Source organism: Typopeltis vanoorti, chromosome 6 (assembly GCF_054136105.1).
Source record: "Typopeltis vanoorti isolate ZY-2024b chromosome 6, IOZ_Tvanoo_1.0, whole genome shotgun sequence".
NCBI classification, from domain to species: Eukaryota; Metazoa; Arthropoda; class Arachnida; order Uropygi; family Thelyphonidae; genus Typopeltis; species Typopeltis vanoorti.
The window spans coordinates 31753261-31780762 of NC_143554.1; the positions used below are offsets into that span (position 1 = coordinate 31753261).

The window sequence follows — 27502 nt, forward strand, 5'->3', positions numbered from 1 at the left end:
AAGGGTGGTAACAAAAAACAACAACATATAATCAAACATCTAAAATAAAATATAACTGAAATACAAAAGTATATCACTGATATAAGAAGAATATATGAAATATACATTTTAATGAGGAATATATGAAAGATCCATACTGTAGTTCTTTTATTTATGGGTTTGAATACTACACAAAATACTGTTAATATACAGTACATGAGTATTAGTATTGGTATTAATGGTTCCAGAAAGAAACTAAAGTTTTTTTTTTTTTTTTTTTTTTTTTTTTTCTCACAGCTATTCCATTTTTGCTATTAACTTAGTATATAGTACTATACAGTAATTTATCTACTATGTGAAGCTCTTAAGGATATCAAATGTCCAGAAGACAATGTTGGATATTTGAGTGACTTTTTTTTTCTCTCTTGAAACTGCATTTTTCTATATATGTGCTTCTGTGGTGTAATCTATCAGATTCATGAAATTTCATAATTCATCTTCTTTTTTAAACTGCAATTAAAAATGCCTGTTGACTGCAATTTAATCAGCATTTATAAAATTAAAAAACAAACATTACTTTTGATTCGGAATTACATTTATTACATGTTTAATTATGGTTGTCAACAGTAAATTTCCAATTACTTTTTTTATGTGAAACTGTAACAAATTAACAAACATGGTGACATTTGCAGCCAGTTTGTGTCATTATAAAATTACTTCTTCAGCATATAAATTTCAGTTTTAACTGGCTTGTTTGGCTAATTGGATAGTATCCATTCAGCTGATTAACATGATTTTTAACATCCACGTGCAGGCTAGCTAAAAGAGACCTTCAGAAGTATTTTGTGTGGTTCAGAATGTAATATCAGTTTGGCATAATTGGCCAAGTTGGATAATATAATCTACAAATCCCACTGTAAAATAGATACAAAAGTCCTTAAGCAGATGATTTTCCTTGCCAGTGAGTAGGCCACCACTGTGTTTATTGAAAGGTGCCAAAGAAGGCACCTTTGAAAAGGTTTCTCAGATTATATGTGACCTGATATTTAGCCTTTCATTTTATCTGTGCACCTCACTTGAGAACACACAGATGAATCAACATGTATTATCACCCTGCCTAGCAAGAGTTAATGACTTATCTCTCACAAGAATGGCCACATGATCTGCCTGATGTTTCAACCTCTTTGTTAATCTCTCGTGACTAATTAATGATGGTGAATTCAGAATTATTTTTTGGCCTTAACAGACCATCAAGTCTAAGACAAAACAGGAAGATAAGAACTTCTAGTTATGTTTTGTTTTATTGTGACTTCAATTTCTTAGTACAGTATTTGATATGAACTTTATTAATAGAAATATATAATTGTGCACATTTAATTATGAATTACTATTAATTGGTGAATTTTAATAGATTATGAATGTAAATCAATATCATGTGTACTGATCATACCATTTCACATTACACTGTTGGGCACCAGTGCTTAATTAAATTGATAATACTGTAATAAATTTCATTAAATATAAAGATTTTGCAAATTAATAATGACCTCTAAATATGCTATTGCACCCAGTAGCATTATCCCAGTAATAATGCTACTAGGTGCAGAAAAAGATGACAAAAGATTCATAACAGTAGATCAAAAATTAGATTCTGGCAAAGTCGTACAAATATGGTGCAATGATAAGGAGTGTGTTGAGTTTAAGTAACTTGCACACCACAGACAAAAAAAAAAAAAAAAAAAAAAAGAGAAGCAGCAGCAGCAATGTAATGATTTTTTTCTCACCTAGGTGAGAAAAATTTGCTAATACCACCTACAGCCTCAGGTGGTATTAGGAAAGACCAAAAGCCTGTATGAAAAAGTTCAGAACAGAAGCAGCAGGTGAAGTAAAAGAATTTAATGCAAGTTTTAGAGAGTTCAGCAAATTCAGGGTTCGATGTGCTTCAAGAATGTGAAGCTTTTGGGAAATTCTGCCTCGTCTACTAAAAAAAGTGAAGATATAAATATTCAGATGAACTAAAATTATCACCGAAGACAACTATACAACCAAAGAGATCTTCAACTGCTTAAGAGAGGTCTCTTTTGAAAACTAAGCCAAACTACACTTGCCCTGTACAAGATGAAACATGTGCACCACATTTCAAAGTCATAAAAATCAACCTAACCCTGCTTTTGGGTTACAAAACAACAGGCAGTTTGAGAATGACCATGCTTCTGACATTTAAATCAGCACAAAGTGTTTGGGATGTAAAGCCTCACTGAGCAGTTGGGGTAGCTGGCTTGAATTTATGGATAATGTTCCTGGTGGGAACCAGGTGACCATCCTCATGTATGGATATTCTCCTCATGGCTATCACTCCCTGATCTTTCATTTTGTAGTAGATCTCATCTGGTACATCGAGGAGATACTACTCTGATATTAAGCCTCTTGAAAAGTTTCAAGTTTTTTTGAGGAATCTGTAATTAGTATTCCTCCCCCCCCCCCCCCCGCCACCCAATAGATGCTGCACAAAGTGACTTTTCTGATTGTGTTTTAAATGATACTTCAGTTCCTGAATGGAGCTTCTTTACTTTGCAGATCCTGTCAACCCTTCCAAACTTTCTGGATGAAGAAGGATGATATTTTTCCACTTTTCTGGATAATACATTCAACAGGAGAATATTCTCCTGTTGAACATATTATCCAGAAAAGTGCTGTATTTATTGCAGATTATAATGTTTTCTGCTTCTTATTCTGATTCTCAGTTGTTTCATTACATCAGTGGGATCTGTTGAAGGCCCTGATAAACAAGAGGATGAAGACTTATTTATTTGCAGGAGGAGTTTAGTTTGGAGCCACAGCACCTCACCCTCTACGGAGCCACAAATGAATGTCGACTCTCCAGCAAGTAGCAACTACACTCAGGAGTGGAATATTAAGGCTACCTGATATGCTATGTGAGCACCACAGCAATTCTTGGACCCTGTCCCCAAACCATGGAGAAGGAGACTTACTGCAATATCCTTGACTCTTGCAGGCCAGCCTACTAGTCGACTAATCCATGCATACCCATGCTGCTTGGGTACTATTCAAGAACTGCCTAGTGGAAACAATGTCTAAATGTATTCTGAAGGCCAGAAGGTTAAATAAAGTATGTGTGAAACTGTCTTGCCGAAGCAGAGGCCAAAATAGTGCAAAATCTCCAGGATCTACTGTTCTGGATGTTCATGGGTTGTACTGCATGGCAAACATGACATTAGATCCGGGAGATGGTGGTCTGGAAGACAGGATAGAGGAAGAAAAGCACAGAAATAGAATAAGAACGAAAAGGGCCAATACATCGGCAGAAAGTCCCATCCACACAGGAATTGGAATACCAGGTGGAGGGGTCCTCAAATACGAGAGTTGTTCAATAAAATTAATGTTTCCCAATTATTTACCAAACAGGCATAATAAGTCACTACAATCTGATGAATGACAAAACAAAACACAGATAACATGTATGTATTGGAATGAAGTATAAATATATCTTCTTATTATTATTACTATACAACCCAAATCAAGCATGGCCTCTTGGAATTGTTGCCTCCAACCCTGTCTGTTCAAAACTTTACTTCTCCAGTTCAGACATTGTAATATGATGTTGCCATCTTGACTATATATATATATATATATATATATATATACACACATTTTTATACTTTTGATACATTATTACAACAAGATAAATGTTCCGCCTTGGACAGTAAAACTTGTCCAAGGCAGAAATTTGCTCAATGTGAACAAATTATATAGTCCCGGACAGAAGAATAGACATTACAGTGTTATATATTTTGTATAATGCAGAATCTGCCCAACACTGAAACAGAAAGCAATATTTGAAGAATTTATTAAAAATTACTTGTATAAAGCAGAAAGTGTTTTAAAAATCCACCTATATTTATTAGATTTTGGCACTTGTGTTGCTTTTACTGTTTCATTTGAGAATTAATGCTGGTCAGTTTCCGGTAGGTCAAAACATTTCAACAAACCGATCAGTTCATTTTTTGCATCATGGCTAAATCATACATGCCGTTGTCGCTAAACGAAAAAGTCAAAGTCATTGAATCTAAAGAAAAGGATAGACTCTCAATATGGGAAATAATGATGTGGTTTAAGTATGGCAAAACACAAGTATACAACACACTTAAACAAAAGGACAAAATAATGAACGAGTGGCTGCAAGGAAATGGTGGAATGAAGAGGAAGGCAAAGGTAACCGGTAACGAGGAAATCAAAGAGGTAGTGTGGGAGTGGTTCATGAATGCAAGATCAAAAAACATTCACATATCCATTCCAAAGTGAAATTCTTGCAGTAGCCAAATCTCTTGGGAATGATCAGTTTAAGGCATCTACAGGATGGTTGGATAGTTTTAAGAAGAGGCACAATATTGCGTGGAGCGAAGTCTGTGGGAATCTAAAGATGTGGATGAAAGTGTAGTGAGTGAGTGGAAACCAAAACTGCTAGAATCGATTTCACCATATTAACCTAAAACATTTACAATATAGATGAAACAGGATTGTTTTTTCAGGTATTACCACCAAATCACTCACGGTTAAGGGAGAAAAGTGTAGCGGGGTCAAAATGTCCAAAGAAAGACTTACAGTGTTATTGTGTGGGAATAAGGTGAGAAAAATGGAAAAGCAGCAAAACCAAGATGTTTCAAGAACCTGCAAATTAATAATTTACCAGTGATTTGGAGAAACAAATCACTGGTAAAGTGATTTGTTTCTCTTTAAAAAAAAATAAAAAAGCTTGGATGAATGCAGCTACAATGGAGGAGTGGTTAAACATGTTTAATGCAAAAATGAAGAAGGAAAATAGAAATGTCATCCTTTTTCTTGACAATGTTACCTGCCACCCAAAGGTAACACTTTCAAATGTGAAAATCACCTGGTTCCTGGAAAATGCAACAAGTGTATTACAGCCCATGGATATGGGTGTTATTTACACATTCAAATTGCATGACAGACGATTTCTGATTCAATATTTGATTTCAAATGTAGAAGAAGCTGAGCCCTAATGCATGCAAGTAATTGTATCAGTTCTATGGATGCTGTGAATTGGATCAGTTGGCAGTGAAGAAAATTAAAGCAGAAACAGTAAAAAAAGTGTTTTGCTAAAGCTGGGTTTGGGGAAAGTGATGTGGAAGATAATTTGGAGGAGGTGAATGAAAATATTGTTGCAATATCCAATTTTTGCCGAGGAAAAGAACTTTCCTATGATACAGAGAACTTTGTTTGGAGTGATGACCATTACAGCTTTGAATCTGCTACAGCTCTACTAGCAGCAAGAAATACACAAAACAAAGATATGAAGGATGAGGAGGAGGAGGAGGAAGGAGAAGCAGCAGCTGGAGAACAGGATATGTCAATGAAAATTTGTACACATGAACAGGCCCTTCATTGCTTCATTTGCAATTGATTCAAACTCTTCCAGCCTTCTTGAATTACTGTATACAGTTAAGGACTGCAATCAAAAAGACATGATCACAAAAAAGTGGAAACAAGTTTCTTTGTTGAAAGAAATCTCAATGAGTTGTATATTGGAAACGTGTAATGTGCAGTGTAATAGAGCATTAATACTTTAATAATGTGTTATTATTATTATTACTATTATTTTAATAACATGGGTCTACAAGTATCACCTACTTACAAGAGCCAGCGCCACCAATTTTCACTCATACAGGTATCTACCATGTAGTATGATTTTAATGGATTTAAATTTTTTTTGCAATTTTGTATAATGCGGAAACTTGGCCAATGTGGAAAATATATTCGGTCCCTTGCTATTCCGCTTTGAACAAGTTTTACTGTATATGTATATCTTCTTTAAAATATACCGAATCATAACGCACTTTTTCAGCAGATACAAGCTGCAAAATATCTGCAAACTCATTTTTAAATAAATGCAGTAAAATTAGATATTCATAATGGCTTTCATTTTTACCTATGGTATTTTCATGTGTATTGTATACTTCGAGATGTATTCAGATATATGATAATCCAACTCAACTACTGTTCTCTTACTAGTGTCCTATAACCAGTACTCTTCTTCTTCCAAATTGCTATGACCAAGATTTGAAAGCAAAGTTGATGAAGAAGAGGCAAGAGATGAAATGGATGCCAAGGGAAATGAAGCAAACTGTGGATATGTATGAAAGACTGAAATGAATGATGTCTGAATAAAGCAGGTAACAAGACTCACAAGTGGCTGTATGGGGGATTCGATTATTAGAGATGTGGTGAAGGGTAAGATGCACAAGGTTTATTTTCTGGGAAGTAGAATAGAGTGATTAAGCCAATGAATATGAGGAGTAAGCAAGCACAAGAGTTAGTAGTGATAGTAGGTACAAATGACTTGATTGGAAACAAGGAGCATGTAAGACTGGATATCAGGAGGACATTGAGAAGAATAAAAGATAATATTGTGATAGGAAAGGTCAATGTGTTGCCTAGGTATGATAGTGTTGAAATGAGGTGGAGAGCAAAGATTATGAATGATATATTAGTGGCATATTGTGAATGTGTGAGATGACTTTGAAGGACAAATGAAACTGTATTAGACCAATGCTACATTTGAATGATTTTGGTGTGACTCATCTGGAGATGCTACTGCTGGAATAACGAGTGCATAGAATCAATTTGAGAAATTAAGAAGTGATGTCAAAGAGCAAGGAAGGAGGGATTAAAAAGGTGCTTATGAATGGAGAAGTGGATAGCATGAGTGATCTATGGTTTTAATGGTGCAAGGACAGCACAAGTCATACTGTGCCATATCTAAGTTTATAGCAGTACATAAGGCAAGACAATCATAAACATCCATACCCACAGCAGGATTTGAACCTGTGACCTGTTGGTGGGAGGGTGGATATGCCAACCAGCCCAGCGAGTAGCACAATTATAGAGGAGAGAACAAGTGTGCTAGACAGACAGGTAAAAGGGAAGAGTCAGGGTGGATTGAGGGGGGGGGGGGGCAATGCCCATACAGTTAAACTGAACATGAATATCTGAATAGACAAGAAAGGAATGTGATAACCTGGGATGTAGAGGAAGAATAGTTGGGTTTGAAGAGGATACAGGAATGGGTAATGAGAGAGAGAGGAATGAGCGAAGCAAGGCATGAAGAAACCACATCTAATAAGTAGTATCAATGAAACTTGTTATAGAACCAGAAATGAACTGTTATGTTTGTATACAAATGCTAGATGTATCAGAAGCAAAGGAAATGGAAACTGTTGCATTTATTGAGTTTGTTCATCCCAAAAATTGTTAAAATAAGTGAGACATAGTTGGATGAGGATGACATCCTAACAGGAATATAGATGGAAGGGTATGTTTTTTTTTCTTTTTTTTGCATAATAGAAATTGCAAAAAGGAAGATGGAAGACTGTTGATTATACAAAAGGAGTGATGCCCATGAAAGGTAGAAATAGTGGCATTGGTTTTGAGGCAGTATGCTGTGTGATAGAAGTGAACAGAATAAAATACTCAGAATTGCTACAGACCTGATAATGTGAAGGTTATGACCATGAAATATAAAAACAAATGAGCTAAGAAAATAGGAAAAGGGTAATTTTAATTATAGCAATGATTTGTATGATGAGCAAGCATTGTTTAAGTACAGAAAATGAATTTCTCAGGTGTTGAGGTATAACTGCCACAGGTGGCAAGTGATAAATAAAACATGACGATCGAGGTTCTCGGATTTGATCATCTCAGAGGATATCATTATAAAATCTCCTTTCAGGTTGGTGAAAGTGACCATGAAGTGATTACTTGGATGGATCTGCTTTGATGGACATGTGGAACATTTGATGATGCATATGGAACAACGAGGCTAGTGATTATGAAAAACTCAGGAGGCAGCTTGGAGCTGTTGAATGGAATGAAGAGTTGAATGGAAAGGAGATCAATGCTGCTGGGTGAAATTCAAGAACTAACTAGTAGAAACAATTTCTAAATGTATTCCAAGGGTCAGAAGGTTAAATAAAATTAGGTGGGAAATGAATTAATGCAAAGATTAAGCATGCAATAAAGAGAAAAAAGGCATTATGGAGGCAACATAAGATGTGTGGTAATAATCAGTTTCATGAGGAGTACAAAGAACAGGTAAGGAAGGTGACTTAGTTTGTAATTGTTGCTAAAGTGCATTATTAGTTGGCTAATGAAGCTGGAAAAAACCTTTCAATTCCCATTTGCAGGAACAGAAAAAAAAAAAAATTATGGAAGGATGACAATGATTGGAGAAAATGGTAAAAGGATAACTGGTGCAGAGGATATAGTTGAGACATTAAATAAACAGTTCATATAAGTCATCCTTGTGGTGACCATCACATGGAGTTTGAGAGCAGTGGAAGGAGAAAAGGAGAGACTGACTATGAGTGAACAAGATACATATGAGGACTTCAGTAAACTCAATGTTAACATACTTGTTTAATGTGCGTCTTACATTAGGTCAAGTTCCAAAGTAGTGGAAGGAAGGCAAGATTGTACTTCACAGGGGAGATGACAGAACTGAAACTTCAAATTACAGGCCTATCTGTGTGTCAGATGTTGTGATTAAAGTGTTGGAGAAATTAGTGAGAACTGCGATCCAGAATTGGGTTGCAACAGTAATATTCTCTTTGATGGACAGCCTGGATATGCTAAAGGAAGATCATGTTTTAGTAATCTGCCTACTTATTACATTATGGTAACAAGTGCATTGGAAAAGGGAGATGGATACACAATAGTACATTTAGATTTTACAAAGACGTTTAATAGATTACCACATGATAAGCTGATAGTTAAACTGTCACGTATGGGATTGGAAAATGACTGTCTGATAGGTCAGCAAGTTGTGTATGGAGATCAATATCCCAGAAGAGGAACGTCACTAGTGGTGTGCATTGAGGGTTCGTTTTAGGGCCATTGCTTTTTAATCAGTATGTTAATGATATTGGGAAAGGTTTGAATAGGGATATTCAGTTGTGTGCAGATGATTAAAAGTTGGAAGGAACTATGAAGAGAAGGAGAGATGTGGCTTTTACAAGAGGAACTGAATAAATTGAGTGAATGGGCATGAGAGTGGTTTTAACAGATCAATGTTGAAAAGTGTAAGATTTTAAAATTCGAAAAACAAAGATCACATCTTTGTTTTACATCATGCAGAGCATACACTTGGTGGGGATATACTGGAGGAGGTGGAGGAAATAAGATATCTAAGTATGATTGTGGATAGGGATCTAAAATTTATACGACACACTGCTAAAATTGTAAGGACTGCACAACAAATTCTAGTGATTGTGAAGGACACTGACTTGAAGAAGTAAGGAGATTCTTGGTTCAACTCTACAAGGATTTGATTAGGCTACATATGGATAACCATGTGCATATTTAGTCATCAGTTTTCAAAAAAATGGACAGGTACTGGAAAGGGTTCAGAAGTAATCAACTAAGGGGATTTCTGGTCAGTGGAATGTTGAGTATGAAGAAATGCTGAGAAAATGGAACTTACAGGGTCTAGTACAGCCTTCCCAAACTGTGCGCTGTGGCCCCCTTGGGAGCCATTAGTTTTGTTGAGGGGGGTCCGTGAAATAATGAAAACAAATTTAAAATGTTTTAAGACTAAGTCAGATGTTTTAAGATCATGTCAAATGTGTCTGTAAGATGCTAAAAATGTAATATTTGCATTTGATTTTTGCAATATTCGCTGTGTATGTTTTGTATTGAATATATAAACAATAAATATTATAATAATATATGTCTGTATTACGATTTTTTTTTCCGATGGGGGGGAGGCATGAAATATTTTAATTTTTCGAAAGGGGCCTTTACATCCATAAGTTTGGGAAGCACTGGTCTAGTAAATAGAAGGAGTGGGGGGTATATGATAGAGATGTGCAAGTTGGTGAGTGGTTTTTATCAGATTAACATTAAAGAGATTTTTCATAGAATGTTGGAAGAGGTGGGTAAAACAAGGTATAAGGAGGGTGTGAGCAAAAAATCAAGAAGCAGCAGGTTTTCTTTCTTTTTCTTTTTTGCATGGAGAGCTACTAATGACTGGAATTCATTGCCTGGGAGTGTGGGGGTCTACAGAGAATGTGAATGCATTTAAGGAACGGTATCATGTGCTGTGTGTATGACAGAGGGACGATTCCATGGAGGTCTGAAGATGATAACTTAAAAAATTGACCTATAACTTTGGTATGATCAGATCTTGTTTTTGTATCTTCTATAAGTTGTTGTAGTGTGTACGTGCAAACACACAAAGTTCCCTTATTAAAATATTTCTTCATAATTATTCGATGGTTTCAGAGTGTTTAGTGATAATATGTGCATTTGCTGTTCTCAAGATGATTTTTTTTAAATGCAATATTCAGATTTATATTTAGTTATAGTCAGTGGTGAGTTATGGAAATTTTAACAAAGGGCTCGCATCGTTCGTCGAGCAAAAAAAAAAAAAAAAAGCCGTATTTCACACAAAAACTTTTATTAATACAGCTTATGTACTCCTTAATCAAAAAGTATGAGGGGACAAACAACCTGTAAAGGCTATCATTTTTAAACATGAAATATTTGCACACAATCATCTGTGTTAATTTATCTTACATAAGAAAAACATTTTTTAACTATCAAAATATAATAAGAATAAAATCTTTTATAATCAGCACATATGCAATAGTCCGCATTTTTTATAAACAAAATAAATTTGTCTTGTTTGCGCTAGAAGTTTTTATGACAATCTATAAATAATAAATAAATATTATTTAAACACAATAATATTGAAATAATTAAACATCATTTTATAGTCCTATTTATTCATGTGATTACCAAAAGTGAATTATTCTTTGTAAAATGGTAGTGACTATAATATTTTAATTAATAAAATTGCTTCGTTAGGTTATCATATGAGTTTGTTGCTTAATATATTTAAAAAAATTGTTTTTTAAAAAAAAAAAAAACTTAAACAAGAACAACAAGAGACTCGCAAATTTGAGAAAAATTTAAGAAAGGGCTCGGACGAGCCCCTTATAGCTCACCACTGGTTATAGTATTAGTTTAATTGAATTTAACTGGTTTAATTAAATGCAAGAATATCTGAGTTTCTGTGTGTGTGATATATTTAATTGTTGAATGAATTAGTTCACAATATGGTGGTATTGATTAGCAAATGTAAACAGAAAGAGAAGTATAAAACCAAAATCTCAAACATTTAATAATTCACAGTACAAAATAGAAGGTGAACAGACCAGAAAAACTGTTTAGTATATATCAGGAAAGCTAAAAAAAGAAGATGAAATTAAAGATGTGTCTGGGGGGGGGGGGGGGGGGAGGAGGATAAAGGTGTGAAAGAACACAAATGGGTAAAAAGGTATTTAGAAAAAAAGTAAAAGACAGAATGCTCTTTGGAGGTGATGACTGCTAAACAGAAGTTGATGTACTTTGGACACAGTATGCAAGCTGATGAATCATTAACTTTTTTTTTGTGTGCACATGATTAAGATTGAGAGACTGAAAATAAAAATAATGGCTTCTTTAAATGGATGAATTTAAATGAATTTATAATAGAGGGAGATAAAATGGAAATTGTTGAAAGTTATGATTTACTGGGGTCCAGAATCAGAAATGATGGTAAATGCGAAGATGAAATTAAAAGAAGGACAGTCATGGGGGAAAAAATCCATGTTAAACATGACAAAAATTAATGTAAGATATAGGCGTGAGTAAGACCACGAAAGTTAGAATTGTCAACAGTAGTGATGTATGGATGTGAAAGCTGGATTATTAAGAAGAAAGACAGAAAGTGAATTGATTCATTTGAATTATGGGTGTGGAGGAGACTATTTAGAATCCCAATGACTGCAAGAATGCTCTATGGAGGAGATAATTGCTAAACAGAAGTTGATGTACTTTGGACATCATTATGCGAGTTGATGAATTCTTGGAAAAGACAGTTATATTGGGGAAGATTGAGGAAATGAGAAGAAGACCACAAAAGAACTTACCAACTTGAACTTACAATTGCTGAAAGAAAGGACAAGAGGGGGATGGGGGATAGAGAGCCTTTGTGCATAAGATCACCAAGAGTTGAAAACAACCGGATGGAACATAACAACAAATTGGCAAGTCTACAACTAGACGAGTGAATAATGAAAGTTTATTTTTTGGGAGTGAAGATTCATGACATGACTAAGGTTATAAGTTAGGATTATAAATGATATTTAATACAATATTTTATCTCAGCTACAGAGCCATCTGTCCGATAGTACTATATGAGACTTGTAACACACACACACACACACACACACACACACACACACGCACGCACACAAAGGAAACACAATACTAAGTGAAATACACAGATGAAAGAGACTAGAGTCCTAACTAGGTGGGGGTACCCTTTATGGACACCTGTCAGGAGCCTAGGATGTAAACTCAGATCTTGAACTGTTAACTGACATAAAAAAAACAAGAGCAAAAAAAAAAAAAGAAGTCAAGTGAGAACTGTGAACTGTGAGAGCATATACCTCATTGATACAAGCAAGACTATCATTACAGATAACTTCAGCTACAGATACAGCCTGGAGGGAAAAGAGCATAGAGGACCTGGGAAAGAGAATATTGAGTTAGACATAACTATTCTGTAATCTCTAATGAGGTATTTGTTTTGCCTCCAATTAGGGAGAGCAACCACACAGTTTTAATTTAGAAGTTGACAAATCATGCTCTGAATAAACAAAGTTACATGTGAAACTATGAAGGCAAGTGATGATGACAGACTCTCAAGGCAAATTGATACCTGAATGGATAAGTAAGAATTTCAAGAATGGGCTGTATAAAAAGAAAATGCTGTGTATCCAACACTGACTGTGAGAAAGGTGATGATCAAGTATGGGAGCAGTATAAACAAGCAGCCTAGGAAAGTGATGACAGTAACGAGGAGAAAGGCAAAATCAGAGTATTGAAAGAAAAGCTAAGAAATATAAGTTTTTCACTATGTTGCAAGTAAAAGGAAAAGATGACTGTGAAAGAATATTTTTAGTGATTGCAGAAGATACCGATGAGTCAGATATTTTAGAAACAGCAGAGTTGTTAATGATCTCTTTATTAAAGTATGCATTTTAGGAAAAAACATTAGCTCTCTGGATGCTGAGATCAAACTAGGTGAGCTGGAGGTATTAAACCTATTACAAGAGCTTGAGTCAAACACAGCAGCAGGAATTGAATGACATATCATCATGAGTGCTAAAGAAACATAGCAGAGAATTAGCAGTTCCTTTAAATTGGTTATTCAAGTCAAGTCTCCTAATGAGTCAAAGGAGAGCAAGATAATTCCATTGTACAAGGGTAGAGCAGCTATTATAGAAACAGCCAGTTATAGACCAATCCATGTCTCTCGAGTGGCCATTAAGATATTGGCAGGCCTAATTAGCATCCACATCTTTAGTTGGATAAATAACATCTTGATTCTCTAAGATTAGTATGGCTTTGGTAGAGGTAGATCTAGCTAAAGCAATTTCTTAATGATTTATAATACAGCAATTGCAGGGTTGTATAAAAAGAATAGATATATCGCACTATTTTTCACTTTTGCCAAGGCATTTGAGAGGATTCCACACTGTACTTCATTACAAATGTATAGGTTTTTTATTATTATTTTCCTGACCAACATGGAGTCACCAGATTGAACATAAAAGAAAAAATGTATATGGCAGAATGATTTTAAAGAATGCCAATGGTAGATGGTAGAATGCCGAATCAGTTGATTACTATTATTATTACTATTATTACGGGCAACTCCAGGGAGTCATTGGACTCATTGAGGGAGGCCCCAAATCATATTCATCACAACTATTTGACATTCATACAGTATCTATCATACCTCGCCTTAAACTCATTCACCGTCACAGCATCCACCACAGACTCAGGGAGCGCATTCCACTCATTCACTACTCTAAAAGTAAAGAACCCAGCTCTAACACCTTTACTAACCACACTTTTGCCCAGTTTCCATGGATGTCCCCTAGTCCTCCCACAACCAGCCCTGTTCTCAAAAATATCTTCTGAATTAATTTTATAGAAACCCTTCAGTAATTTGAATGTCTCAATCATATCTCCCCTCCTCCGCCTATCAACCAATTTTTGCAACCCACAAATCCTCAACCTGTTCTCATACGGTTCATTCCACAGACCTGCTATCATCTTGGTCACTCGCCTCTGGATCCTCTCCACCTCCTCCCCATCAAGAAGAAACCTAGGTGACCAAATCTGAGCACAGTAGTCTAGATGGGGTCTTATCAAGGCTCGATACAGAGGAACGTTGATATAGTTGAATTACTGAGCGAGCACTTTGCAAGAGTATATCATCCAGGTGGTGACATTGCAGGGATGAATGAACCAATAGCTTATACGGGAATTGTGGTGAATGAAGTGGAGGTGAATAGTCTATTACAAAACCTCAATGTCAATACATCTGTGGGATTGGATGGTATACCAGCTCGTGTCATACGTGAAGTGGCTAAAGAATTGTCAGTACTCTTGACCATTTTGTTTAATTTGAGTCTCGGGTCTGGGTTAGTCCCGAGCGGGTGGAAAGAGGGGAAAATAGTTCCACTGCATAAAGGAGGTTCCAAGACTGCTGTTGTAAATTACCGACCGATCAGTATATCAGGAATCATTGTCTTGGTCTTGGAGAAAATAGTCGAGAGAAAAATACAGGATTGGATAGATGAAAATGGGATACTGTATGGGGGACAGCATGGTTTTATGAAGGGTAGACATGCCTCAATAACTTGCTCATGTTTTATAACACAGTGACGGCTGTGGTGAACTGGATAAGGGTAATTAATGAGTTTACAGTGATTCTAATGGACCTTGCTAAGGCCTTTTACAGGATACCATATGGAATTCTAATCAGTAAACTATAGCATATGGGGATGGATATAGGGTTGGTGAGATGGATAGGACAGTGGTTGATGGAGAGATATCAGACTGGTTTATTCAGGAGCAGAGTCCAAAAGATGGCCTGTGACTAGTGGTGTGCCGCAGGGTTCTGTTCTTGGACCACTACTTTTCAATTTGTTCATTAATGATATAGGAAAGGATCATCTGAGAGGAAGTGTTTAATTGTTTTGCTGATGATGCAAAGTTGGGTAGAGCAATAGTGAGTGCACAGGATGTCAAAATTTTGCAAGATGATTTGGATAGTTTGAAGGACTGGGCTAAGGAGAATGGATGTCAATTTAATGTGGCAAATTGTAAGGTTATGCATTTTGGGGTGAAAAGATTAGCAGCAGTATATCACATTGGTGGAACTGTACTCTAGGAGATTGACGATCCCAGGGATTTGGTAGTGTTGGTGGATAGGGAGTTAAAGTTTAGGGGGGGGGGGCACATCGCAAAAGTGGCTAAATCAGCTTATCAAATCACTTGGTTGCTGAAAAATACTTTAACAAGCAGAGACAAGCAGGTTATTGTTCCTCTTTATCGAGCCTTGATAGGACTCCATCTATACTACTGTGCCCAAATATGGTTGCCAGGGTTTCTTCTTGATGGAGAAGATCCAGAGACGAGTGACCAAGATGATAGCAGGTCTATGGAATGACCCTTATGAGAACAGGTTGAAAATTTGTGAGTTGCAGAAATTGATTGATAGGTAGAAAAGGGGTGATATGATTGAGGCATTCAAATTACTGAAGGGTTTCTATAGGATTAATTCAGAGGATATTTTTGAGAATAGGACTGGTGGTAGGAGGACTAGGGGCCATACATGGAAGCTGGGCAAAAGTGTGGTTAGCAAGGGTGTTAGAGCTAGGTTTTTTTACTTGAAAGTGGTGAATGAGTGGAATAAGCTGCCAGGGTCTGTTGTGGGTGACATGACTGTGAATGAGTTCAAGGCTAGGTATGATAGATACTGTGTGAATGTCGAATAGTTGTTCTTGTCATGATGTTAGGGCCTCCCTCGATGAGTCTGTCAACTCCTTGGAGTTGTCCGTAATAATAATAATTATAATACTCCTACCACTCTCCATGCAAAAAATGTACTTATTCTTTTACTCACCACCTCCTTTTGCAAAATAAATTTATGACATGTACAGGAGGATACCTGACTGATGGTTCTTTACTTAGGCTCATATTTATTTGCGTATATTAATAATACTGGAATTGGTCTGGATAGTAATATACCATTATTTGGTGATGATTAAAAGTAAGGAAGGGTAATAAGGGATATTTCCAATACAGAAAACACATAGGCTAATCTGACAGCTTCTGTATTGGAAGATTATGCATTCTGGACTAAATTCACTGAAGGCAGTGTATCACAGTAAGAGTAATTTCCTATATTATTATTATTACTTAGGGCGACTCCAGGGAGTCCTTAGACTCATCGAGGGAGGCGCTAAACATCATGTCCACACAACTATATGACATTCTCACAGTATCTATCATACCTTGCCTTGAACTCGCTCACCGTCATAGCACCCACAACAGACTCTGGCAGCTTATTCCACTCATTTACCACTCTAAAAGTAAAGAACCCAGCTCTAACACCCCTGCTAACCACACTCTTGCCCAGCTTCCATAGGTGTCCCCTAGTGCTCCCACCACCAGTCCTGATCTCAAAAATATCCTCTGAATTAATCCTATAGAATCCCTTTAGCAATATGTGATCAAAGAAGATAGATTAAGGTGATGGTAGATAGAAGGTTAAAGATTAGGAACTGCTAAGGTATAATGAAGTCAATCTTCATCAGTTAAACTGCAATGTACAAATAATGTTGTTATTCATTCACTTTACAAGAACTTGATAAGACTGTAGCTTGAATGCACTACTGTGCTCAGATATGATCACCTTGAGTGCAGAGGAAATGAGGAGACAACTGAAAAGATCCAGAATAAGGTAACCACATTGATATCTGGCCTATGGAATTACATATATGGGGGAGAAACTGAGGAGAACATGGTCTTCAACAGATGGAAGAAAGGAGATATGACAAAAAAAGATTGGGAAGGGGGGGGGACCTTACAGTATAGACAAGTAAAATTTTACAGCTCAATGGTAGATTTTATATATATTCAACCCACACACAAAACGTTTGCAAAACTTATGTTTTGTGTATGGGCATGAGGGTAAGATGAAAAGAAGAATCTGTTGACTTTTTTTTTTTTTTTTGAACAGCTGGAAGTTTCATTCTTTGAGAAATGCAGAGTGAGGAAGACTGTTCCAAAGACCAGTGATATATGAAATGAAAGAAGAGGTAGAGAAGTTGGTTTGATGAGAGTTTGGAGCTAGACTGTAAATGGATGTTCATTAGTGACAGCTGTTGTCCTTATGGTTTTGAAGGAAAGTGAAGGAATAAAACTGGTCAATTCAGCAGAGTAATATCCATGAAAGAATCTGTAAAACTGGAATAAGGCAGAAACTGGAGAGAGGGATTGAAGTGGAACTGTGAAAGGAAGAGAGGGATCATTAATTAGACAGCTGCCCTCTTCAAGCAATCTTATAGAAGATTTCAGTACACCATCCCAAATTTCTGAGCAATATTCCATGGTTAGGAAGATTTGGGATTTATATATAGAGTTACATCTGTAGAGGTGAGAAGTAGTGTATGTAGTGTCTTGAGTAAGAGCAGAAAAGTACATGAGTTTTTTGCAGATGCAGAAGCTGAGATCTGTTTGGAAATCTGAGTATCATCGAAAGTTAGAGGAAGGATGCGAGATCTTTCTGGCAAGAAATTTAGACAAGACCAAATTTTGGTGTCCACAATGTTGTCCTTGGCCCAATGAAATACAGGTAAGAGATCAGAGTTGAGGACATCAGTCATGGTGGATCTTGAGGGTTCTAACAATTAGAAACTACAAGGTCTGTCAAATGAAAAGGAGGAATGGAGTGTACTGTCTCAAAGCTATGGATAGAATTTGAAGTCTGTGAGAGTAAGTCATTTATATATAGGAGGAAGAGAGTGGATAAATGCACAGAACCCTGAAGTATCCCTGCAGTGGTGTGGAAATCTGTGGAGAGGAAACCATCCACCATGACTCAGTGACTAGCCAGCAACAGGGCTAGCAGTCCAGTTACATAGGGTGGAAGGTAGAACATAAAATGGATGCTTGCTAAGCAGACCCCCCCTGTATCAAACCCAGTCAACTGCTTTTGAAATTTCAAGAGAGAGAGAGAGCATGCAAGTTTCTTCTAATTTTTCCATAGTTTGAGACCAGAGGTTGAGAGTGGTGGAATTCAAATTACTAGTCATTTATTAGTTGGTAGGTCTACAGGCGGTTCACAACTTGATTGTTGATGACCTTCTCGTGCAAGCTCCAGTTAAGATAAGTATCATTTTCAGTTATCGATACAAATTACTTAATATTGTGTAGTTTTGTTTTGTTTGCCTTGCGTATTTTAGTGCGTCTGTTTTTGGTGTGTTATAACGTATAATTTGACAAAACATGTTGCAAATAAGTATGGCACCTGTGCGAAGGAAAATGGCGGCCAGTAATGAAGGTTCGCCATCCTTATCAAAGAATGGTACTATAAAAGAAATGAGTCAGTGTACTAGCTGTGAAATGTACGCTTTGCAGAGTGCGGTCGGAGTGTGGTTAGATGATAATAAAGGATTGAATGTGTGTAGAAAATGTAGGGAGAATGAGGAATTGAAGTGTATTCCGGATCGTGAGTGTGATATTTTTGTCAACCTTCAGAATGAAGGAAATAGGGATATGACAAGAAATGGCAAGGTTGTACATGAAAATTGTGAGAGTGTGAATGTAGAAAGTGTGAATGATAGTATAAATGGTTTCTCAGAGAATAAAAAAGATGAGATAGATGCATTGAGTGAGATCGCGTTGTTGAATAGTGCGATAGAAAGAGCAAAACAGCAGCTAGAGTGCATGAACAAAAGTAGACTGAATGAACCAACCAATAATAAAAGGTATGACAGGAAAAATATACGTATGAATGTGAACATGAACAAAATGAAGGATAGAATGCTGTATGGAGACTCGTTAGTACGAGGTGTGTTAGTAGAGGATTTGACAAAATCGTACCAACCTGGTGCGACCATAAAGGACGTAACTGAGTCTATTAGAGAGCAAAAGGAAAGGGTGAAAGAAATGATTGTTGTGGCAGGTACGAATGATTTGAAAGGAGATAAAATGGAAATGATAGAAGACCTGAATGAATTGTTTGAGGTAGCAAAAGAAAAGAGTGAGACAGTTAGAATGATTAGTCTTTTGCCACGGTATGACAGTGAAATGTTTAAAAGGAGGGCCATAATTGAGAATGCCTTTATGCGTGGGTTATGTATGACGAGTGGTGTGGAATTTGTGGATGTGTGGAGTGAGTTTGATGGGCGAAAGGATCTATATAGGATGGATGGCTTGCATTTGAATGGTTACGGTGTAAGAAGACTTGAGAAAGTGTTGCTGAATGTAGTGGATGTGCAAATTCAGGGAAACTAGATTTGTTAAGGGGGGGGGGAGTAGATATACAGTCCTTATGGAGGAAGTTGAATGTAAGAATGAATATAATATGCCAGAGCAAATAAGGACAACAAATCTGAGTGGGATAGTTAATATAAGGCATCAAGGTAGGGTTGGGGCTAATGGGGGTCTTAAATTCATGTACACTAATACTAGGAGTATTAGGAACAAGAAGGAAGAGTTTTTGGCCATGGTTGGCACTTCCAGACCACAAGTTATAGGTATTAGTGAAACATGGCTGACTGTAGATGATATAACTAGTTAGATTGAATGTGATGGGTATAGTGTGTTCAGGAATGACAGAGAGAATAAAATGGGGGGAGGAGTATTGTTGATGATAGCTGATGAGCTCCAGCCAAGGAGAATAGAAGTTGAATTGCAGGATAGAGAAAAGAGCACATTTGAGGCCATTTGGTGTGAGATTGTGGCTAGCAGAACTAAATATACAATTGGGTGCTGCTATAGACCAGGTGATGGAAAAGATGGTGGTGACAGTACACAAGCAAATAGAAGAAATGGGTGGAAGGAGGGTGATTATTATGGGAGATTTCAACTATGGTCGCATTGATTGGAGTGAGGAGAGGACACACGGAAGGAAGGAACTGGATTTTATGCGGTTATTAAGGGATAACTATCTGCGACAGCATGTAATGGAAAATACTAGGGGTCAGAGAGTGCTTGACCTTGTAATTACATCTGAGGATTTGGCTGTAACAAATATGACCACATTGCCACCAATCGGTGAGAGTGATCATAGGGTCTTAACTTGGGAGGTGGCTAAAGGTGTAGAATTTTCAATTAAGACAGGGTACATGTGGAATTATCGGGCTGGAAAGTATGACAAGCTTAGGAGTTTGATTGGTTCAGTGCCATGGCATGTACAACTGCAAGGACTAGAAGTTGATAGTGCATGGGAGGTAGTTAAGAAGTGCTTGCATGAAGCAATGGCTGACTGTATACCTAGAGTCCGAATAATAAATCATGTAGGGGTTAAATGGATGAATAACACCATTAAGCTTGAGCTGCAAAAAAAGAAACAACTATGGAGGGAATTTAAGGAGAAGGGTGACCGGCAGGCACATGAACGGTATAAAGCGCAGGCCAGAAAGGTGACGAGTGTGGTAAGAAATGCAAAAAGGGATTACGAAAGAATATTGGCCATGCAGGCTAAAAAGAATCCTAAACAGTTTTTTAGATATGTAGCAAGTAAAAGGAAAAATGTACATGGCAGATTGATTTTAAAGAATGCCGATGGTAGGGAGGTAACTGAATCAGTTGAGATAGCTGAGTTACTGAGTGAGCACTTTGCAAGAGTATATCATCCAGGTGGTGACATTGCAGAAACGAATAAACCAGTAGATTATACGGGAATTGTGGTTAATGAAGTGGAGGTGAATAGTCTATTGCCTAACCTCAATGTCAATACATCTGTGGGATTGGATGGTATACCAGCTCGTGTTGTACGAGAAGCAGCTAAAGAATTGTCAGTACCCTTGATCATTTTGTTTAATTTGAGTCTTGGGTCTGGGTTAGTCCCGAGCGGGTGGAAAGAGGGGAAAATAGTTCCACTGCATAAAGGTGGTTCCAAGACTGCTGTTGTAAATTACCGACCGATTAGCATATCAGGAATCATTGTCAAGGTCTTAGAGAAATTAGTCAAGAAAAGAATACAGGATTGGATAGATGAAAATGGGACAACATGGTTTTGTGAAGGGTAGATCATGCCTCAGTAACTTGCTCACGTGTTATAACACAGTGACAGCTGAACTGGATAGGGGTAATGGGTTTACAGTGATACTACTGGACCTTGCCAAGGCCTTTGATAGGATACCACATGGAACCCTAATCAGTAAACTGGAGCAGATGGGTATAGATATAGGGTTGGTGAGATGGATAAGAGGGTGGTTGAAGGAGAGATATCAAAGAGTGGTTTATTCAGGAGTGGAGTCTAAAAGACATCTTGTGACTAGTGGAGTGCCACAGGGTTCTGTTCTTGGACCACTGCTTTTCAATTTGTTCATCAATGATATTGGAAAGGATCTGAGAGGAAGTGTTCACTTGTTTGCTGATGATGCAAAGTAGGGTAGAGCAATTGTGAGTGCACAGGATGTCAAAATTTTACAGGATGATTTGGATAGTTTGGAGGACTGGGCTAGGAAAAATGGATGTCAATTTAATGTGGCAAAGTGTAAGGTTATGCACTTTGGGGTGAAAAGAATAGCAGCAGTATATCGCATTGGTGGAACCATACTCCAGGAGATTGATGAGGCCAGGGATTTGGGAGTGTTGGTGGATAGGGAGTTGAAGTTTAGGGGGCACATTGCAAAAGTAACTAAAACAGCTCACCAAATCACTTGGCTTCTGAAAAATACTTTAACATGCAGAGATGAACAAGTTGTTGTTCCTCTGTATCGAGCCTTGATAAGACCCCATCTGGACTTCTGTGCCCAGTTATGGGCACCAGGGTTTCTTTGTGATGGGGAGGAAGTGGAGAGGGTCCAGAGACGAGTGACCAAGATGATAGCAGGTCTATGGAATGAACCTTATGAGAATAGGTTGAAGATTTGTGGGTTGCAGAAATTGGACGATAGGCAAAGGAGGGGTGATATGATTGAGACATTCAAATTACTGAAGGGTTTTTATAAGATTGATCCAGAAGATATTTTTGAAAATATGACTGGTGGTGGGAGGACTAGGGCCATGCATGGAAGCTGGGCAAGAGCGTGGTTGACAAGGGTGTTAGAGCTAGGTTCTTTACTTGGAGAGTGGTAAATGAGTGGAATAAGCTTCCAGAGTCTGTTGTGGGTGCTACGACTGTGAATGAGTTCAAGGCAAGGTATGATAGATACTGTGTGAATGTTGAATAGTTGTTCTTGACATGATGTTAGGGCCTCCCTCGATGAGTCTGTCGACTCCTTGGAGTTTCCCGGAACAATAATAATAATAATAATAATAGATTTAGAGAGAACAGAAGTGAGAGCAACTGGACAGTAGCTTGTTAGCTGACTTATCACCTTTTTTGGAATGGGCTGGATGTAGGCTTTTTTCCAGGCTGTAGAATGGATGCCAGATGAATAAGATAAATTGAAAATGTGATATACAGGGTGTTCGGGATAAATTTGACATATTTATAATTAATTATATTTTTCCGTAAGTTACATGTATTAACACACACTTCTCTTCATTTAAAAGTTTGGACCCTTCTTCATTCATATACAAGATGTCAGAAAGGATGGATAGCTGGAACCCACCTGAATCATGGAAGAGAATAACTTGTATCATGATGATTCGTGCCCGCCATCAAAATAAGGATATTACGACTGCTGCCCAATGCTCCCTGAATACAGTAAAAACAATCAGGCATGAACTAGAGACTTGCAATGGTGACTACGAGGATGTAGCAAGAAGAAAGATCCCTAGCAGACGATCTGATTGCGTTCGTACAGCAGAATTCCTCGCAAATCTGCAGGAACAGGTGTTGAAGAACCCTGGCATTGGAATTCGGGCTTTGTTCGTGGAGTTGCTAACTGTAGTCAAGCCCTGGATAACAAGGGTAGCCAATGGTAGGCCGTATGTATGGCAGCAGGATTCGGCCCCTTGCCACACCTCTGGGAAAAGTCAAAAATGGTTGTCTGAAAATTTCTACGACTTCACCAGTCCAAATGTTTGGCCTCCAAACTCCCCAGACCTTAACCCCATGGATTATTTTGTATGGGGCGCAGTTGAAAAAGACACCAATCGCACTTCCAGTAATACAAAAGCCCAGTTAATGGATAAAATTAAAACAGTTTTTGCGGCCCTTCCTAGGGAGACTGTAGCATCAGCTTGTTCGAGGTTCCGAAGCAGAATTGAAGCTGTGAGCGATGCTAATGGTGGTTATTTTGAGTAAATCTTGTTGATAGTATTGTAATTAACTCTGCCTGTAATGTTTTTTTGTCAATTCATTAAATTTAATAGATACAAAGAAGATTTTCTTTTTCCTTACGAAACTGTCAAATTTATCCCGAACACCCTGTATATGATAGGTGTTCATTCTGGATCACAAGTGTATGCAGGAAACTTTGCCTAGTCATCAATGCAGCAACTGGAAGAGAAAGGTGATGCCAGTAAGTCAGCCCTATCTTTGGGTGAAGTTACTAAATTACTGTGATACCATCTGGATGTGGATGTGTGTGTGTGTGTGTGTGCGCGTGCGTGCGTGTGTGTGGAAATGTGGGAGATCAAAAAGTTGCACCCAATGGTTTTGGGCAAGGGACCAAAAAACTTGACTGACGCTTGGATAGGAGATGAGGTTGTGGCATTTGGCCCTTTCAAAAATCTGATTTGGATTTTGATGTTGTTTTTTTTTACAGTTGTTGCAAGCCATGATATAGCTGTTCCCCTCCACCTGTGATATACACGTGAAGCGAACAACTAGAGTTACATTGAGCCCCTTCTAATATGTTGTTTTTATTTTTCTTGTTTTATGTTGTCACACTATTCTGAGAATCAAGGTTTGAATAATGGGCAGAGATTTCAGATGGAATGAGGGATGAAGACCCCCTATGAGGATGATTTTTGTTATTTACTGGATCAGGAGATCTGAAGCAGTATATTTGCAGGGGATTGTCAGGTATTTTCGTAGAGTGACTGATGATCTGTATTAGCTTGTTGTTAATGGTAAACACATCAATATCCATGCCTGCTTGATCAATGTAACTGGAGAGGGGAAGCCAATTTGAGTTGAAGACATTGAAGTCCCCCAAGAGGAATGACCTGACTGTTTAAGTATTTTGAATGATGATGGTTGGTTCATGATTGATCTGGAGTGGGAGACTGATTAGTTGTTTATTGGCACAAACAGTAAAGGTCATACTGCACCAAATCAAAGATTACAACAGCATTCAAGAAATTTGTAAGCAGTAATAAAGATATAAATTAATAAATAACAAGTGATGTACAAAAAAGAAAATTTTTTAAAATTTAGTAAAGCAAAGCAGTATCTACATATAAAGAGAATTTATAATCAAATGTGTTTGTATAAATTAATTATATTTAAAAAGTTAAAAATGTCATGCAATTTATCTGAGTCTAAGAAGATCTGCCTGAGTGTAAATGGTGCAGCAAGTGTAGTAAAAAATTCATTTCTTTCTTAAGTGAGGTGCTAGCACTCCACCAGAATGTAACAAATAATGTTGCACTGTTCATACAAAGGTAGGTCATCAGCTCTCAGTATATAAGAATATGTGAGATGACCGTAACCTATGCAGATCCTTGCAAGTACAACTTCCTCTCTTCTGTTTTTCCATGATGACTGCCAATGCTTAATTTCAGGCTTAATCTCATACAATTTATTTGTCAGCACTTTCTGCCATGATGACTGCCATTGGGTTATTAGCTTTGATCTAAGAAATTGTCTGTAGTTTGTATATGAGACTGATAAACAATAAATGGAAAATGTATGAGATGATTTAGCAGTTTCATCTGCAGTCTCATTTCCCTTAATTTTAATGTGACTGAGAATCCAGCAAAGCTGTATATCAAAATTAGGGACCTTCACAATTTGTACAACCAGAGTTTAATGGGAAAATGTTTAATAACCCAATGGCAGTCATCATGGCAGAAAGTGCTGACAAATAAATTGTATGAGATTAAGCCTGAAATTAAGTTAAATGGATACAATTTTTTTTTTTTTCTCTGTGAAGGTGTCTGGTGGTTCATCTTTCAGTAACATCATAGTCATAATTTTGTTGACGAGTGTATTCTCATCAAATGGAATAGTTTTGGAAGTTGTTTCAGGTGTGACACCATAGGTAGTGTGACTGATATGCACTCCCAATCATGAAGTTCATGTATGGGGAAATTATCAGATGGTGCAATAGACATATGGGTTTGAGTTGCTATTGATATTTTCTTATCTGTAAGCTTTTCAGCATAAGAAGATTTCAGAATATGTGTGGTGGTAATGACTAGCTTCCTCTTTACATCTTGATGTGATATAGTTTGTTCTGTTTTTATCTTTTGTATTTCTTTTCATCTTTCCACCTTCGACATGCACAGGAGTAGGCTGAATGATCTCCCTGACAGTTAACACATTTAGCTTTCTTTGCAGAGCAATATTCATTATCATGCTCTTTACTACTACACTGGGTAAACTGGTAGAGCCATGACAGCCAGTCTGGGCATTCTTATATTTCTAATATTTAAAGCATATCAGTGAATTAGGGATGTACAGCCTAACAGGACAGACGAGGTACTCTGCTTTTAGAGATGGTGTAGATTTAGGGGGTATCAAAAATAAGGATGATGTTCCTGATCAAAACCAAGTTAAGATTCCTACACATCAGGATGCACCTCATGTCTGTTACTACCCGATCTTTATGCTGTGAACATATCTACTCATCTAGAACATTAACAAGATCCACCTGAGGAGATATGTTCAGAGCTTAAGGATTCAGGGAATAGCAAACATACAGTGAGATATCTGATACCAACATTAATGTACCAGTTTTCTCATCATTCGCAGAACTGGTGAAAAGCAAATAAGCAAAATGTCACCTTTCTTTATTCAAAAGGGTTTACAAGGATTGGAAGGATCTCCCCCAGCAGTTAAGAAAGTACATTCTGGTGATATTCTTGTGTAACTGACATAATGTTTTCACAAGAAAATCACCAGAATGTAGTTTCTTAATTGGTGGGGAGATCTTTCCAGTCTTTCTAAACAATTTTTAATAAAGACAAGTGAGTGACTTTTTTCAATTTGCTTTTTTACAAGTTGCACGAATGATAAGAAACACAGATATTGGTATCAGGTGGCCTTTGTTTCTTACCTCTGTTGGAAAACTATGTTTCTACAGTATCAGTGCTTGGTTGGGACCTAGTGAGGGCCGTTAAAAATTTCAGGATTCACTCTCAAGCGATTTTTTGTTCAGTGCTAGAGCACCCCACCCACCACAGAGCCAAACATGGATGCCTACCAACCAGCAAATAACAAATGCACTCAGAAGTGAAACACTAGGACTACCTGGACACTATACCTAGCACCACAGTAAGTCATGGGTCCCATCCCCCCAAACCAAGAGTTAGGAGGCTTACTGCAACTCCATTAACACTTGAATGCAAACTGCAAATTGATCCTGGCTTGACCATTCAGGACTTGCAGGTGGTCTTGCACTACTTAGACAGAAGTCTAAGTAGTGCAAGACCACCCACCAGGACCCAATCCCTCCAGATGTCCACAGGTTGCACTGTAACACAACAGCATTGGATCCAAATGATGGCAATGTGGAAGAGACAGGGTATTATTATTATTTTCAAATGTGTGGAAAGGAAATGGGACTAGTCAAACTAGTCCCATTGTTATACCGGATTGTTATTGTTCTCATACTGTGACAAAATGTTTTCGTGCGAAGATGCTGGATAAAATACCAGCAAAATGTTAATAAATAGCAATTTTCTTATCAGTCTGTGTTCTCATCTATACCATTAAAATCAATCAACATATTATTATTATTATTACTAGCATCCGACTTCCATGGAGTCAGAGACTCACCATAGGAGGTATATGCTTATTGTACACAATGCTCATCCAACTGTGCTTTAAACTGATTCAATGTGTCTACATTCACAACACACTCATTCCACTCACCAACCACTCGCCATGTAAAGAACCTTCACCTCACTCCTCTGCTCACATCCTCCTTATACAGTTTCCAACAATGGCCTCTTGTTCTACCCCCCCCCCTTTCTCCTATTCTATGGAAAATCTCTTCCATGTCAACCTGATAACAACCCCTGACTAGCTTATATGCCTCAATCATATCCCTCCCCCTTCCTCCCATTCACGAAGTTCTGCAACTTATATTCTCTCAATCTGTCCTCATACTCCACATCCCAAAGACCACTGACCACCTTTGTGAATCATCTCTGGACACTTTCCAACATATCCTCATCACCATGAAAACCTGGTGACCAAATCTGTGCACAATAAACATATGAGGCCTGATCAAGATCTTATACAATGGCATCATAAGCTCTTTATTTCTGCATATTTCTGATGCAG

The 27502-nt window shown here is 37.4% G+C and overlaps 1 protein-coding gene across 4 annotated transcripts in view; it reads right to left on the reverse strand.

Annotated features, from left to right (window-relative positions):
* Window positions 1-27502, reverse strand: part of unc-104 (kinesin family member unc-104) — a 942286-nt gene that overhangs the window by 84340 nt on the left and 830444 nt on the right. The gene's annotated exons all lie outside the window — the stretch shown is intronic.